The sequence below is a fragment of the Lathyrus oleraceus genome, chromosome 2, assembly GCF_024323335.1.
Source record: "Lathyrus oleraceus cultivar Zhongwan6 chromosome 2, CAAS_Psat_ZW6_1.0, whole genome shotgun sequence".
In the NCBI taxonomy this organism is placed as follows: Eukaryota; Viridiplantae; Streptophyta; class Magnoliopsida; order Fabales; family Fabaceae; genus Lathyrus; species Lathyrus oleraceus.
In genome coordinates this window covers 135852737-135869589 of record NC_066580.1, presented here as the reverse complement: position 1 = coordinate 135869589, position 16853 = coordinate 135852737, and the positions used below count along the sequence as shown (strand labels likewise).

Sequence of the window (16853 nt, the reverse complement as noted above, 5' to 3'; positions counted from 1 at the left end):
GTCTCTTGAATCAACTCGGGTCCAACCACAGCACTCTCTCCCGATTCGTACCAACACAAAGGAGTTCTACACCTTCTACCATAGAGAGCCTCAAAAGGTGCCATTCCAATACTCGAATGGAAACTGTTGTTATATGTAAACTCGATCAAAGGCAAGAAACTATCCCAATTTCCTCCTTGTTCCAAAACACAAGACCTCAAAAGATCTTCAAGTGACTGAATAGTCCTCTCCGTTAGACCATCATTTTGCGGATGATATGCCGAACTCAAACGCAACTTCGTATCCAAAGCACTTCGCAAACCTTCCCAAAATCTCGAAGTGAACCTCAGATCTCTATCCGAAACAATGCTCGACGGAATGCCATGCAAACACATAATCCTCTCGATGTACAACTTAGCAAGTCTCTCCATCGAATAATCCATCCTCATTGGAATAAAATGAGCACATTTCGTCAACCTGTCCACAACGACCCAAATCGCCTCAAAATTACTCGATGTTCTCGGCAAACCCGAAACAAAATCCATAGAGATACTATCCCACTTCTACTCGGGAATAGATAACGGTTGCATCAAACCAGACGACTTTTGATGTTCAATATTTGACTTTTGACAAGTCAAACATGAATACACAAATTCCGCTACATCCTTCTTCATACCTTGCCACCAAAACATCTTTCTCAAGTCTTGATACATTTTAGTAGCACCAAGATGAATACTCAGACCACTTCTATGCCCTTCCTCAAGAATCCTCTTTCTCAAATCCGCAACATCCGGAACACAAACTCGATCACGACACCTCATGATACCATTCCCATCAACCCGAAAGTCACCACCTTTGTCTTGATTAATCAATGTCATAACATTGACTAATTTCAAATCTGACTTCTGACCTTCTCTAATCTCGTCAAGAATGCCACACGTAAGCTTCAACATACCAAGTTTAACACACGAAGGCGTCGCTTCACAAACCAAACTCAAATCTCTAAATTGCTCCAACAATTCAAACTCTCGAATCATCAACATAGACATGTGCAACGACTTCCTACTCAATGCATCGGCTACAACATTTGCCTTTCCAGGATGATAATTCAAACCAAAATCATAATCTTTCAAGAATTCCAACCATCTCCTTTTCCTCATATTCAATTCTTTCTGATCGAACAAGTACTTCAAACTCTTGTGATCACTAAACACATCAAACCTCGATCCAAAGAAATAATGTCTCCAAAGCTTCAACACAAACACAACGACGGCCAACTCTAAATCATGCGTCGGATAATTCCTCTCATGAACTTTAAGTTGCCTTGAAGCATAAGCTACCACTTGCCCTTTTTGCATCAAAACACCTCCCAAACCCAACAAAGAAGCATCACAATACACAAAGAAAGGTTCTAACGGATCTGGTAAAATCAAAATAGGAGCCGTAGTCAATCTTCTCTTAAGCTCTTGAAAATTCGCTTCACACTGCGAAGTCCAAATGAAAGCTTGACCTTTCCTAGTCAACTGCGTCAATGGTAACGACAACTTAGAAAATCCTTCAATGAACTTCCTATAATAACCAGCCAAACCAAGGAAACTTCTAATCTCAGCAACAGACTTAGGAGCTTCCCATTGAGATACAACTTCAATCTTCGTAGGATCCACATAAATACCACCACTCTAAATCACATGTCCAAGAAAACTTACTTCACTCAACCAAAACTCACATTTAGAGAGTTTAGCAAACAACTTCCTCTCTTTCAACACCGATAACACAACCTTCAAATGCTCGGCATGATCCTCTTCACTCTTAGAATAAATCAATATATCGTCGATGAACACAACAACAAACTTATCCAGATAATCATGAAAAATTCTACTCATATACTCCATAAATATACCAGATGCATTAGTCACACCAAAAGGCATCACAGAGTACTCGTAGTGACCATACCTTGTCCGAAAAGCAGTCTTTTGAATATCCTCAACCTTTACACGAATCTGATGATACCCAGACCTCAAATCAATTTTGCTAAACACACAAGCTCCAACCAGCTGATCCATCAGATCGTCAATCCTCGGAAATGGATACTCGTTCTTAATCGTCACTTTGTTCGGTTGCCTATAATCAACACATAATCTCATAGAACCTTCTTTCTTCTTGACCAACAGAACAGGTGCACCCCACGGCGACACACTAGGATGAATAAACCTCTTCTCGAGCAAGTCTTCAAGTTGACTCTTCAACTCTTTCAACTCAGAAGCAGACATTCGATAGGGAGCCATCGATATAGGACTAGTTCCAGGAACTAAATCAATCGAAAACTCAACCTCACGTTCCGGCGGTAAATCACTTATATCTTCCGGAAATACCTCCGCAATTCACAAACTATTGGCAATTCTTCAATCGTCCTCTTCTCACGAATATCCAAAGTTGCCAACAACATAAACAACTCGGCCCCACCTTGCACCGATTCATCCACTTGCTTAGCAGACACAAACCAATCTTCCTTCGCACCAACCTCAGGAAAAATAACTGTCTTCTCGAAACAGTTGATATACACCCGATTAAATTCTAACCAATTCATACCCAAAATCACATCAAGTTGCTCTAAAGGAAGACAAACTAAATCAATTCCAAAATCCCTACCAAAGATACTCAACGGACAATTCAGACACACATAGGAAGTAGAAACATAACCCATAGCAGGTGTATCAATAACCATACTTCTACGCATATCAGATAATATAAGATTCAATCGCTTAGCACAATCCAAAGAAATGAAAGAATGTGTTGCACCGGTATCAATAATGGCAGTCAAAGGTGTACCATTAATAATGCACATACCTTGGATTAGCCTATCATCGGTAGTGGCCTCCGCACCAGACAATGCAAACACCTTTCCCTTCGCTTGCTCCTTCTTTGGCTTATCACATTTGGTACTAATGTGACCTTTCTCACCGCAATTGTAACAAGTCACACTCGAACCAACTCCACATTGGTTTGCTCTGTGACCACTCTTGCCACACTTGAAACACGTCACAGAATCCTTACTACAATCAACAACACGATGACCTTCAACGCCACATTTGAAACACTTAAGTGGAGTAGAAGATCCTCCCCCACTTGGCTTCTTGCTAAAACCAGATTGTCTCCTCTTGTCATCATACGGTTTCCCACGATCCTGGTTTTTCCCCTTCAAACTCTTGTAGAAAGAAGCACTTTCCCCACTATCCTCATCATAAATCCGACTCTTGTTAATCAACTCCGAAAAACGAGTAATCTGTTGGTAACCAATGGCCTTCTTGATATCATGTCTCAAGCCATTCACGAACTTCAAGCATTTAGATCTCTCAGCATTAGCAGTATTGTAATGAGGATAATACTTGATAAGCTCCTGAAATCTAGCAGCATATTCCGCAACGGTACCATTTCCTTGCTTCAATTCAAGGAACTCCACCTCTTTCTTCCCACGATAATCTTCTGGAAAATAGTTCTCCAAGAAGACATCACGGAAAAGAGCCCAAGTAACTTCAATGTTGTCTCCTTCAAACCTTTGAAGAGTGTTACTCTACCAATCTTCAGCTTCCTTCTCAAGCATATGAGTACCAAACTGCACTTTCTGAGCATCAGTACAGTTCATGACTCTGAAGATCTTCTCAATTGCCTTCAGCCAAGCTTGAGCTTTATCAGGTTCATGCTCACCCTCAAAGACAGGAGGATTGTTCCGCTGGAATCTCCCCAAAGCACGGAACTCATCATCATCTCCATTTCGGTTACTAGCATTCGCTTGAGGGATCTGACCAATGGAGTCAGCCAACATCCTTAGCGCCTCAGCAATGGCATCATCATTCCTGCCTGCAACCATCGTCCTAAACAGCCTGAACAACAAGACAAACAGTATCGATCGTGTCAGATACACAAATCAAATACAGTAGGATTGAAAAACATTAACGACTATTGACCAACTGGTCGACCATGCTCTGATACCACTAATGTAACACCCCTTTTCTAGCCCAAAATACTTAACATATAATCAGAGTAAATAAGCACGCATATAAACAAAAGGGCGTCACATCGACGTTTTCAAAAACCAAAGGCTTTCAAAAACCAACATCATTCATCATCAATATACAATACACCTGGTCATTTAAAATAACACATTTCACTTATCATGAATATTCAAGAATATGCGTTCGCAATGGAAAATAAAGAATACTCATGTATTTCATAAAATGATCCATGTCCCATACCATGGTCATCTCTCAATAATCTCCTCAAGATAACTAAAATCATATCCAGAATATTTGGCACTATGGCCTCTCAAACCGCAATTTTCAAATAATCATGTTCACAAGTAATAACATAATACGTATCCAAATCAGATATGAGTTCAATACTACCAATCTACCCCGTGTTACATGACCAAAGCATTGACTCACTACTTAGTCTCTAAAACAAAGCACCGGAACTCTCCAGCTAATCTCGAGTGAGTTACCGTCCACTTACTTCCGCAATACTACTCTGGAGTATCTGCACGATGCCATGTAAAGCAACATTCAAACAGAAGGGTGAGAATTCAAATCATTATGAAGAAGTATAATAAAGCATAATGATTAAATCAACAATGAACGGAATTTATCACACCTTGTATAGCCATGTCAATAATATTAACCGACATATATTTCACATGTTTCAAGCACACATAAAAACTCTGAAATTCTGGTGTAGTCAGAGTTCAGATGTTCTACTCCATATCATGACATCTGATCTAACATTGTTGCAAATACAGCAAGACAGTTATATAAATTATGATCCAATACTCATATGCACACATTCACAGGTGTTACAACATCTGCTAATATACCACCATGGAAAGAAGAACATCCAGTTCTGTCCATCTAGTGCAAACACACAGTAGAGATCAAACATAGCCCTTATGTTTATTTATCCTGCTCAGTTATCAGCATGATGTCTCAACATTGGTTTGAACATCACCTGTCCCAACATTACAGATGAGTGAACTGTAACATACCAACCAGTCCATCAATATCAGCAGTCAATGATGAATGTCATAACATTCTGTTTTACATTCAGACTGCAGGCTATCTGTCATATCTGTTATTCCCTTCATAAACAGACTAAAACCAGACTGAGTTATAACAAACAAAATATAGTGTGCAGAAGGTAAAAACACAAGCAATTGTTAACCCAGTTCGGTGCAACTCACCTACGTCTGGGGGCATACCAAGCCAGGAAGAAGATCCACTATCAGCAGTATTAATTCAGAGTTAAACTCCCCCGTTTACAACTCTTCACTTAATCCCTACCCAATGCAATCTATACCTAGGAACTCCTAGATAGAAACCTCCAGTTTCTATTCCTATCACTACAATTACACTGTAATGTTTAAACAACTTGAACTTGCTTCACAGCTTCGTTCAAGAACAAAATAACTCTTGCCTACAGGCTTTGAGTCACAAATACTCTCAGTTTTGGAACACTGAGAAACACATGGTAACCTTCCCACAGGTTGGGAGGTTTACCTTACACATACCCCTAATTTTTCATTCTAAGAGGCTTACAAAACCTAGGTTACACTATGCTATTTATAACCTAAGCACCCAACTGGATTTGGGCCTTCAGAAATCGCAGCAAACTTCTCCTTTGTTGTTACAAAGCCAGCAGAAAGTTTCTGCTACAATCAAGGTCTTCAACCTTTTAGTTCCTAAAATATCTCCATATTTAGTTCCTAAAATATCTCCATATTTAGTTCCTAAAATATCTCCATATTTAGTTCCTAAAATATCTCCATATTTAGAAACTGTTTATTCTGATTGAGTCTTCAAGACCTCCACAAATAGCATATGCTGTCAGGAATGAATATCACAACATTCAGTTTGACGTCCCGAACATAGACCATATGCTAAGTCTGTTATTTTCCTGAAAACAGACGGTGCTAAATGCTGTACTGTAGCAGACCAATCTGTCTATACATCCAGTTTGACATTTACACAACGGCCTTATGCCAGGTCTGTTATTCTCTTGATAAACAGACTGAGATACATAGTAAACTTAAGCAGAAAACCAACCTGCCTATTATTCAGTATATGTTGTCGCTGATGAATGTCATAACACCCAGTTTGACATTCAGACAGTAGGCCTTATGCCAGGTCTGTTATTTTCTTGATAAACAGACTGAAAATAAATACTGAGTTATAGCAGAACACCAACTGTTCTATTCCTCAGTATCTGCTGACAGGGATGAATGTTATAACATCCAGTTTGACATTCAATAAATCCTGTATTAGCTAAACCTGCAATATACTACTCAGAATGTCATGACATCAACCAAGACATCAGAGTACAGTTAGATGATCTAACACATAATGCAGTCAATCAAACATCTCCACAGCATGTCACGACATCAGTCGAGACATTAGAGTCCAGTTAGTGTTTTACCATAAAATGCAGCCAATCAAACATCTACAAACTCCCCCTTTGGCAAATTTTTGGCTAAAACAACTTGGCATCACAAGAGAGTCCATAGCAGCGGAAAACACACATCTACCAGGAAATTAACCTAGCTAATACACTCTGAGCAGCAGCACACTCACCACAGATAGAAGTTAAATAAAAACTTCACATTGCAGCACACATACAAAAGTTAAATAAAAACTTCTAATTGCAGCACACATAAACACACTCACACTCATAGAAGTGGAACACAGCTGCAGCATGACCTCTGGATTAGAGGATCTTGAATATCTGTCCTGAATATCTGTTTAGCAAAATAATCTGTTGTCCTAGGGCATCACAGGTGTTACTCCCCCTTTTTGGCAAAAATGTTGCCAAAGCAACACTTAATATTACAGACCAACAAATACTGCATGACCATGTTTTTGAACTCCAGCAGGTACATAGGATATCTTATGTTAAGACATCACACATAACATCTTGTGAACACTGTTTGTTGTACCAAAATTGCCTATATCTTTCCTTTTTGTTCACAAGGTAAACTATCAACAGTTAAACAACATAACAGTAGTTTAAACAGCAACAGAAGCAACACAATTACTAGCTTTATAGTTACTAGTAATACACACATGCACAAGGGTACTTCTCCTCCCCCTAAATTTGTGCACCAAAAACAGAATTACTAGTTAAGGATGCAACTAGTAAGACACACAAATCCATATTTCCTTGTGACTGTAAGTTTCAGAAGGAAATAACAATCCGGTCAGACATTCTTCTGCTCACTCAGCCTTGACACACACCACATCATCCCAATAACTAACCAGGTGCCATACCTTGTTATCTGAGAACATATAGACCACAAGCTTGATGATTACTTGCAGCACAAAGACAGAACTCCCCCTGTCATGAACAACCAACTCTCCTCTTGAAACTTGGAGATCACACATGAACATATCCAACACCCCAAAGTTGGACCTTCACATACTTCCTGATTCAAAGAGAACCCAGACCACTTGATGAATGGAAAACATAAGACGCATCTTCATGTCTTCAAGAGCCCACCCTCTGATCAACCCTCTTGGCTGAACACATCCACACTCTGTGTCAATCTCTCTTCTAACCAGAGCAGAGAACCAAAATGTTCTAACATAAGTTAGGACATCCAAAGAACACCATCTGATAATCCTCAGATATCACTGGGTCACCAGCTTGATCCAAAAGAACCAGACACAAATTGGGACATATACACGAGATAATTCTCATCCCATTACACGAGATAATTTTCCATAGATAGCTCAGAACTCCTACCACAAGCTCCAAGAGATGAATAGAAAACACCTCCTTATGTCTTCAACTTACTACTTTTCTGCTCAAAGTAATTTGTCTCAGACCTTCCTCAAGCATAATCAGCTGCCATATGTTGATTATCTTGATTCTTCGAACTCACTTCTAAGATAGACCAAATGCCACTGTTGATTACCTCCTTCATGAATCCTCATATGAAAAAAATCAAATGCCATTTTTGACCTCTCCATGTTTATCAGACTTCTCCCAAAGATATTCTGATCTTCCAAGTGAGACTTGAACTTCAAGCTACATGTTGAACAAAACTTAGATTTTCTAAGACATGAACATGTAACATCCTTTCTATCCAGCAACTCCAAATAACTGCAACGAGAACGACCTTTTTGAAGTATCCAATCTACAACCCTGTAGACCCTTCTATCTTAAGTTGATGTGCCACTTCACCAACTAAGATTCTGATGTTGAACCAAATGTCACAACATTGTGTTTTAACATCCAGCTGTAGAATTCAGCTCCTTCTTCTGCCACTTGAAAGAACTTCCTCCCTACACGGAACAAGAGTTCAATGCTCTCATAGACTTGATTGTGGAACCAAGTTTAAGTAAACAACCTCCATCCTGCAGGTTTGCAGTTAAGTCATCCAAGCTCACACCTTGATGAATCCCTGCTTCTTCTCCAAAGACATCAGACACTCTGATGTATGAGTCTTCAGACGGACTAGTTAGAAACTGTCCCTTCAGCTATACCAAGGATTCCACTTCCTAAGGCAAGGCTGTTTCCATGATGTTAAGAATGCTGCCACTTATTCTTAACTTCACAGTGTGCATTAGCCAATGCACTTCCTTACCTAGATCAGAAGTAAACTGATCCAAGTAACCACCATCAGGACTATGATGTTTTCTTCTTCTTGTACACACTAAGGCTGAACATGTTTCTTGCCAGGAAACCTTTTCAGTGATCATATGCTTTTGCTGCCACCAAAGTGATAGATCATAAGCCAATGTACTATCCTTCCTGTGATTCTGCACAGGGTATTGAAGACGAGATGTTCCAACCTCTTTAAAAACATCAGTAATCTTGAGCTCCAAGGATAATCAATTAAATACTTATACTTGGCACAAGTAGCCATTGATCTTAAATCCTTTCCCAATATTCCTTTCAGATACTTCCACCATAAGAGTACTTTGAAAATACTCTTCTTGTGTCAACATCTTCTGCTTGCAAGCACCTCAACAGTTTTGAAAAACTTCCCAGATTAAATTCACCCTTAGAAATGTGAGAGATGAATCCTTCCTTGCAAATGTGTCACACAACCACCAGAACCCATGTGACACAGGTCAACAGCCAACCAGACCCTAGGCTGACCAAACGTGAGGAGGTTAACCAAAACTCCCCCTCAAATTAACAATCATGGAAACTCCACACTAATATCCATGCATTGTACACAAATGTCTCAACATGACATACACCATCCCTACCAGTGGCAACTAACTCTATGAGTTATACCTATACATACTCCAATCACACCAATCAGACTCCAGTTGACCATACGTACTAGTGAACGAAAACAACACCAGTCAATAGTAGATATGCATTTCCAGAGCATACTACCTCAACCAACTTCTGAATCTTCATATTCTCACTCCTTGAAAGAACTGCCACTTCTGAGCGTGGTGTTTGAATAACAAGATTCATGGTCCCAATCCTCTTAAATGATATAGCAATCAGGTTACCCCATTATTGACTTCTAACATCCAGGGGACTTGTCTTCCAATACAACATAGTACTTTAGGGAACAACTATCCCACCCTGATCAATCTACTGGAATAAGACAACCAGCAGGAAATTGCACAATGTCACATCTCAACCAGCTCCACTTCTAGAGATCAGACTTCTAAAAGTGACTTTCTTGAGCACACACACAGTTGACCCTACCCTTGTCAACTTAGCACAAACAGATGTCTCCTCTTCCAGGTCAGGAGTAGGTTCCAAACAAAAGTATCCCTTTGTTTGACACCTAATAACATCTGCTCTTCAACCAGTAGTTGCATACTTGTTGAACAACATGTTCTAACATCACATAGAACATTAGTTCCACCTCCTTGGAACAAACCCTTCTTGAAAGTATTCAAGGTCTTCATATACACTACCCAAGAGAGTAAAAGAATCAGTGATCAGGTGATTCTTACCATCCTGAAGTGAGAACGTCATGATGAGTGGACTTGAGGAGACTCAAGTATCTTTGACATCTTCAGTAGATTATGATGAAATATTGAATATAACAGCCTTTCATCCACATGAGGGGAAACAACATCAGAGTTTGAGTTTTGCCAGGTATTATGCAGCGGAAATCATAATACAACTCAACCTATGAACACACACTTCACCAGATCAGCCTCCAAGAACATACCAAGTTTGAATATGATTCAATACTTAGCACAACTGTCCCACACAAGGCCAATTGCCAACCTCCAGAGACAGGTACACACAGTTCCTGTCATGAATAGTCCATCCACCTACTTCAAGGGACCATTCAGGGAGATCACAGAACCTTCCACAGGTTCCAACATCAGTACTAACATAACTCCTTGCAAGATACCGAAAAGTATCACCCATGGATCTCATCCAGAACCAGAACATGATGCCTGCTCTGATACCATTTGAAATTCTGGTGTAGTCATAGTTCAGATGTTCTACTCCATATCATGACATCTGATCTAACATTGTTGCAAATACAACAAGACAACTATATAAATTATGATCCAGTACTCATATGCATACATTCATAGATGTTACAACATCTGCTAATATACCACCATGGAAAGAAGAACATCCAGTTCTGTCCATCTAGTGCAAACACACAGTAGAGATCAAACATAGCCCTTATGTTTATTTATCCTGCCCAGTTATTAGCATGATGTCTCAACATTGGTTTGAACATCACCTGTCCCAACATTACAGATGAGTGAACTGTAACATACCAACCAGTCCATCAATATCAGCAGTCAATGATGAATGTCATAACATTCTGTTTTACATTCAGACTGCAGGCTATCTGTCATATCTGTTATTCCCTTCATAAACAGACTAAAACCAGATTGAGTTATAACAGACAAAATATAGTGTGCAGAAGGTAAAAACACAAGCAATTGTTAACCCAGTTCGGTGCAACTCACCTACGTCTGGGGGCATACCAAGCCAGGAAGAAGATCCACTATCAGCAGTATTAATTCAGAGTTAAACTCCCCCGTTTACAACTCTTCACTTAATCCCTACCCAATGCAATCTATACCTAGGAACTCCTAGATAGAAACCTCCATTTTCCATTCCTATCACTACAATTACACTGTAATGTTTAAACAACTTGAACTTGCTTCACAACTTCGTTCAAGAACATAATAACTCTTGCCTACAGGCTTTGAGTCACAAATACTCTCAGTTTTGGAACACTGAGAAACACATGGTAACCTTCCCACAGGTTGGGAGGTTTACCTTACACATACCCCTAATTTTTCATTTTAAGAGGCTTACAAAACCTAGGTTACACTATGCTATTTATAACCTAAGCACCCAACTGGATTTGGGCCTTCAGAAATCGCAGCAAACTTCTCCTTTGTTGTTACAAAGCCAGCAGAAAGTTTCTGCTACAATCAAGGTCTTCAACCTTTTAGTTCCTAAAATATCTCCATATTTAGTTCCTAAAATATCTCCATATTTAGTTCTTAAAATATCTCCATATTTAGTTCCTAAAATATCTCCATATTTAGAAACTGTTTATTCTGATTGAGTCTTCAAGACCTCCACAAATAGCATATGCTATCAGGAATGAATGTCACAACATTCAGTTTGACGTCCAGAACATAGACCATATGCTAAGTCTGTTATTTTCCTGAAAACAGACGGTGCTAAATGCTGTACTGTAGCAGACCAATCTGTCTATACTTCAATATCAGCTTACAGTAATAAATGTCAAAACATCCAGTTTGACATTTACACAACGGCCTTATGCCAGGTCTGTTATTCTCTTGATAAACAGACTGAGATACATACTGAACTGAAGCAGAAAACCAACCTGCCTATTATTCAGTATATGTTGTCGCTGATGAATGTCATAACACCCAGTTTGACATTCAGACAGTAGGCCTTATGCCAGGTCTGTTATTTTCTTGATAAACAGACTAAAAATAAATACTGAGTTATAGCAGAACACCAACTGTTCTATTCCTCAGTATCTGCTGACAGGGATGAATGTTATAACATCCAGTTTGACATTCAATAAATCCTGTATTAGCTAAACCTGCAGTATACTACTCAGAATGTCATGACATCAGCCAAGACATCAGAGTACAGTTAGATGATCTAACATATAATGCAGTCAATCAAACATCTCCACAGCATGTCACGACATCAGTCGAGACATTAGAGTCCAGTTAGTGTTTTACCATAAAATGCAGCCAATTAAACATCTACAAACTCAGGGAGTATAATATTACAATCCAATACTATATTCCCAATTATACACATAACTACAATTATGACATAATCACATATTTTGCCAAATTATGTATCCAAACATCACCAAATTCAATTACTATATCTCATACACACCTCACAATCACATCAATGCAAACATTCAATTATCACATAACTCTAATGTGACTCAATGCAAGACATGTGACTCTATGCATGTGGTACCGCAATGTGAACCCAACGTTTCACCGTTTTCCGATTCAATATCTAGAATCCAAGCCACGCTTCCGATCCGGACAAGATCAAAGCCACTACGTATATTTCCAATTAAGGATCAACGTCTGCTACGCCTATTTTCATTCAAGGATCAACGTCTATGTGAACCCACACTTTCACCGCTTTCCGATTCAATATCTAGAATCCAAGCCACTACGTCTATTTCCAATTAAGGATCAACGTTTGCTACGCCTATTTCCAATTAAGGATCAACGTCTATTACCATGTGAACCCACAGTTTCACCGCTTCCACCATGAAGCCGACTATGCCATGAATGAATGTACAAATACCAACACATATGCAATTAAGATCATCTCTACCATCTTAACATTCCACATATCACCATAATTCAACTCTATGAATTATCCACCAATGGTACATATACACGGTCATAACAATATATCATTCACAAATATAGGCTAATTATCAACTACGCACACTTAGATTGCATTTTAAAATGAATACAACTTTTAAAATTTCAATTTTTCATTTTTCAACAGCAAGTAACCGGTTAACGCTCGGAGGGTAACCGGTTAACACAAAACAGAATCAACTTCTGGGCAAATATTTAGCAAGTAACCGATTAACGCTCGGAGGGTAACCGGTTAAGACAAAACAAAATCAACTTCTGGGCAGATTTTTAGCAAGTAACCGGTTAACGCTCGGAGGGTAACCGGTTAACACAAAACAGAATGCAAAATTTTTTGCGTTTTTTATTGTTGGAGGCCTTTCGTACCTCCGATTTCGATTCCGTAAAAAGCCAAACGCTCAGAAAATTATAACTCATACAATACTCTAAGTATATAACATTAATTTGCAGTTTTAACACAATCAAATCACCACAAATCAAGAATACTCATCAAAACCTAACAATTCCAAAACCATGGAATTTAGGGATTTCAACGTAAACCTATTTCTACCCATTGTGTGACACCCCGATAATAATATGGTAATTATTTAAATTAAGTTAATAATATATTTATTAATTTAATTAGATAATTGAATTATTATTATTATTGGAATAATAATTATTTGAAAATATATATAAGCTGGAATAAGTAAAAAGAGTTCATTTTGGAAAATAAGGTTTTCACGTGAAACTCAGAGAAGCGGCTGAAAGAGGCAGAGCAAGAGGAAGAGCTAGAGAGCAAGGGTTGGAGAACGGAAAAGCTTGAAAGCTCAAAGTTGCCGGATTAACTCAGGTAAGGGGGGGTTTATCGTCGTTTAATGGGTATTATGGGTTAGCATGTAATGGGTAGTGATAAACCGTTGAATTGACCCTAATTGGGATTGTTGAATGCTGAAAATTGTGATGGATATGTTGTGTTGAATCTGAAATTGAATCCGTAATTGTGTGAGTCGTGTTTTCCCGAACGTATAGTTTTCTACGGAATTGGAATCGGAGGTCCGGAAGTCCTCTAACGGCGGAAAATGCGGAGAATTCTGCATTCTGCTTTGTGTTAGCGCAGGAACTACTGTTTTGTCTGCGTTAACCGGTTAACCCAGGGTGTTAACCGGTTAACACTGTTACGAATTGAGAATTAGTGCTGTTTTGCCTGCGTTAACCGGTTAACCCAGGGCGTTAACCGGTTAACACTGATAAGTTTTGGGCAGTAAGCGTGTTTTGCCTGCGTTAACCGGTTAACCCAGGGCGTTAACCGGTTAACACTGTTGCAGTATGGAAAAATTGTTAATTTAAATGTTGTGTACATAATCGATGTTTGGCCTATGGTGGCGTATGATGTAATAGGGATTAATTCCCGCTATTTTGAGCAGTATAGGTATTTGTAGAGTGTGCTAATACTGTGTTCAATTATTTGAGATGATATGATGTTTTGACAAATGTGTTGAGGATGTATGATGATATGCATAATGTTGTGAATGTATATATTATGCATGTATTTGTGAATGGGTTGTTGTATGGCTTAAAGTGTGAGCATGTGTCCATTGTGAATTGTTGTTGATGTTGCATTGCTAGATGATTAGCATGTATAGCATAGCCCTTGGGGTTGTAGCTAATTCCCATGGTGAGGAATTAGTGAGTGAATTATTGTGGATTTGTTGTTGATGTTTGCATGCTAGGTGATTAGTGTGCATAGCATAGCCTTTGGGGCTGTAGCTAATTCCCATGGTGAGGAATTAGTGAGTGAGTCACTAGATCTCAAATGAGTGGGACTAGTGAGCTTAGTAGCCGTATCTGGATTTGATCGGTGAGCTTGAACTATATGTTCAAGAATAGTCGGTACCGCATGTGTGGGGTCTCATTGCATAATGTATGTATGGCGTATAATATGAATGGATGTATTCCAATATTATACGTGTGGTTGTGTTGACATTGAGTATGAGTATGATTGAGTTGATATTGCCGTTGCTGAATGTGTAATCTGATTTGGGTGATGAAATGTGTTATTTACTTAACATGACATGACAATTTATAATGCTTATTATATCGATTGAGGAACTCACCCTTACAACTATTTTTCAGGTAACGAGCAATGAGTTGAGTAGAAGCTAATGCTTGGAGTCTAGTGTAGTCTCCTTAGTGGGTCGTGCTCTGATAGATGTAACATCGGGATGGGATGTTTTAACTTGTTTTAAATGTTTTATTGTTAGTTATGAACCATTTTACATGTAAAGTTTTACATGATTGATGAGATTTCTATCCGCTGCGTTTTATGCAAATGCTTATGTTTTGAATTAATAAAAGAGCATGACCGTTATATTGGTGAATGGTGTGTAGTAACTGTGTGACACCCTTGATTGCATATTACTCTGATTGACACTTTGTTATTTTAATTAAATAATTGGGGTATTTAGAAGGGTGTTACATTAGTGGTATCAGAGCATAGTCGGTCGAGTCGAGTCGTAATTATTCTGTTTCCCCTGTACGGGATAGGTGTTGTGTAACCCTATCAGTACTTATTGTTTTAGCTTGTTGGGTTTTCAGAATAAAGATGGCTGGAAGAGGTAGAGATGATGCTGCGATTGCTGAGGCTCTGGGCATGCTAGCTGGAGTACTTGGAGGGAATCCGAATGTGATGGGAATGGGAGCTGCTCGTCAACTGAGTGAGTTCCAGAAGAACAATCCTCCAATGTTCAAGGGAGCATACGATCCAGATGGCGCTTAGAAGTGGTTGAAGGAGATAGAGAGAATCTTCCGAGTGACTGAGTGTGCCGATAACCAGAAGGTCAGGTTCGGTACGCATATGCTATCAGAAGAAGCTGATGATTGGTGGGTTGCTACCCGCACTGAGTTGGAATCTGCTGGGAATGCTGAGATCACTTGGGCTGTGTTCAGAGAGAGATTCCTGAGGAAGTACTTTCCAGAGGATGTCAGAGGAAAGAAAGAGATAGAGTTCTTAGAATTGAAGCAGGGCAATCGGTCTGTTACTGAGTATGCTGCTAAGTTCACAGAGCTGTCGAAGTATTACACTCCCTATAATGAGGCTGCTGGAGAATTTTCGAAATGTGTGAAGTTTGAGAACGGGTTACGTCCCGAGATCAAGCAGGCTATTGGATACCAACGGATCAGAGTGTTTTCTGACTTGGTTGACTGTTGCAGGATTTTTGAACAGGATTCCAAAGCCAGAGCAGAGAGCTATCAGCAAAGGGTTGATAGGAAAGGCAAGAATCAGAATGATCGTGGAAAACCGTATGCAGCTGGCAAAGGTTTTCAGAGACAGAGTGGGATGAAGAGGCCTAGTGGGGGAGACTCTAGTGCCCCTGCTAAGTGTTACAGATATGGTCGGGCTGACATCGTGTCCATGAGTGTACCAGTGCTGAGATGAAGTGTTTCAAGTGTGGCAAAGGTGGTCATTTGGCTGCAGAGTGCCGGTTGAAGACTGTAACTTGTTTCAACTGTGGAGAGGTGGGTCATATCAGTCCACAGTGTCCTAAGCCGAAGAAGGAGAATCAGTCAGGAGGCAAGGTCTTTGCCTTATCGGGCTCTGAAACTTCTGCAGATGATCGCTTGATCAGAGGTACGTGTTATATAAATGGTTTTCCTCTTGTAGCTATTATTGACACCGGTGCTACCCATTCCTTTATATCTTTGGATTGTGCTGTGAAACTTAAGTTAGAGATATCTGAGATGTATGGTAGTATGGTGATTGATACTCCTGCAAAGGGTTCAGTGACTACTACTTCAGTTTGCTTGAGTTGTCCTTTGAGTATTTTTGGTAGAGATTTTGGGATAGACCTTGTGTGTCTTCCACTAGTGCAGATTGACGTTATCTTGGGTATGAACTGGTTGGTGTTTAACCGGGTTTCCATCAATTGTTTTGATAAGACTGTGATATTTCCTGAGGTTGAGGAAGGAAAGGATTTGTTTCTATCAGCGAGGCAG

General features: G+C 39.4%; 1 pseudogene; it reads right to left on the bottom strand.

The window, feature by feature from the left end:
• Window positions 1–2165: 2165 nt before the first annotated feature.
• On the bottom strand, window positions 2166–3847 carry LOC127122265 (uncharacterized; annotated as a pseudogene).
• Between the last annotated feature and the right edge of the window lie 13006 nt (window positions 3848–16853).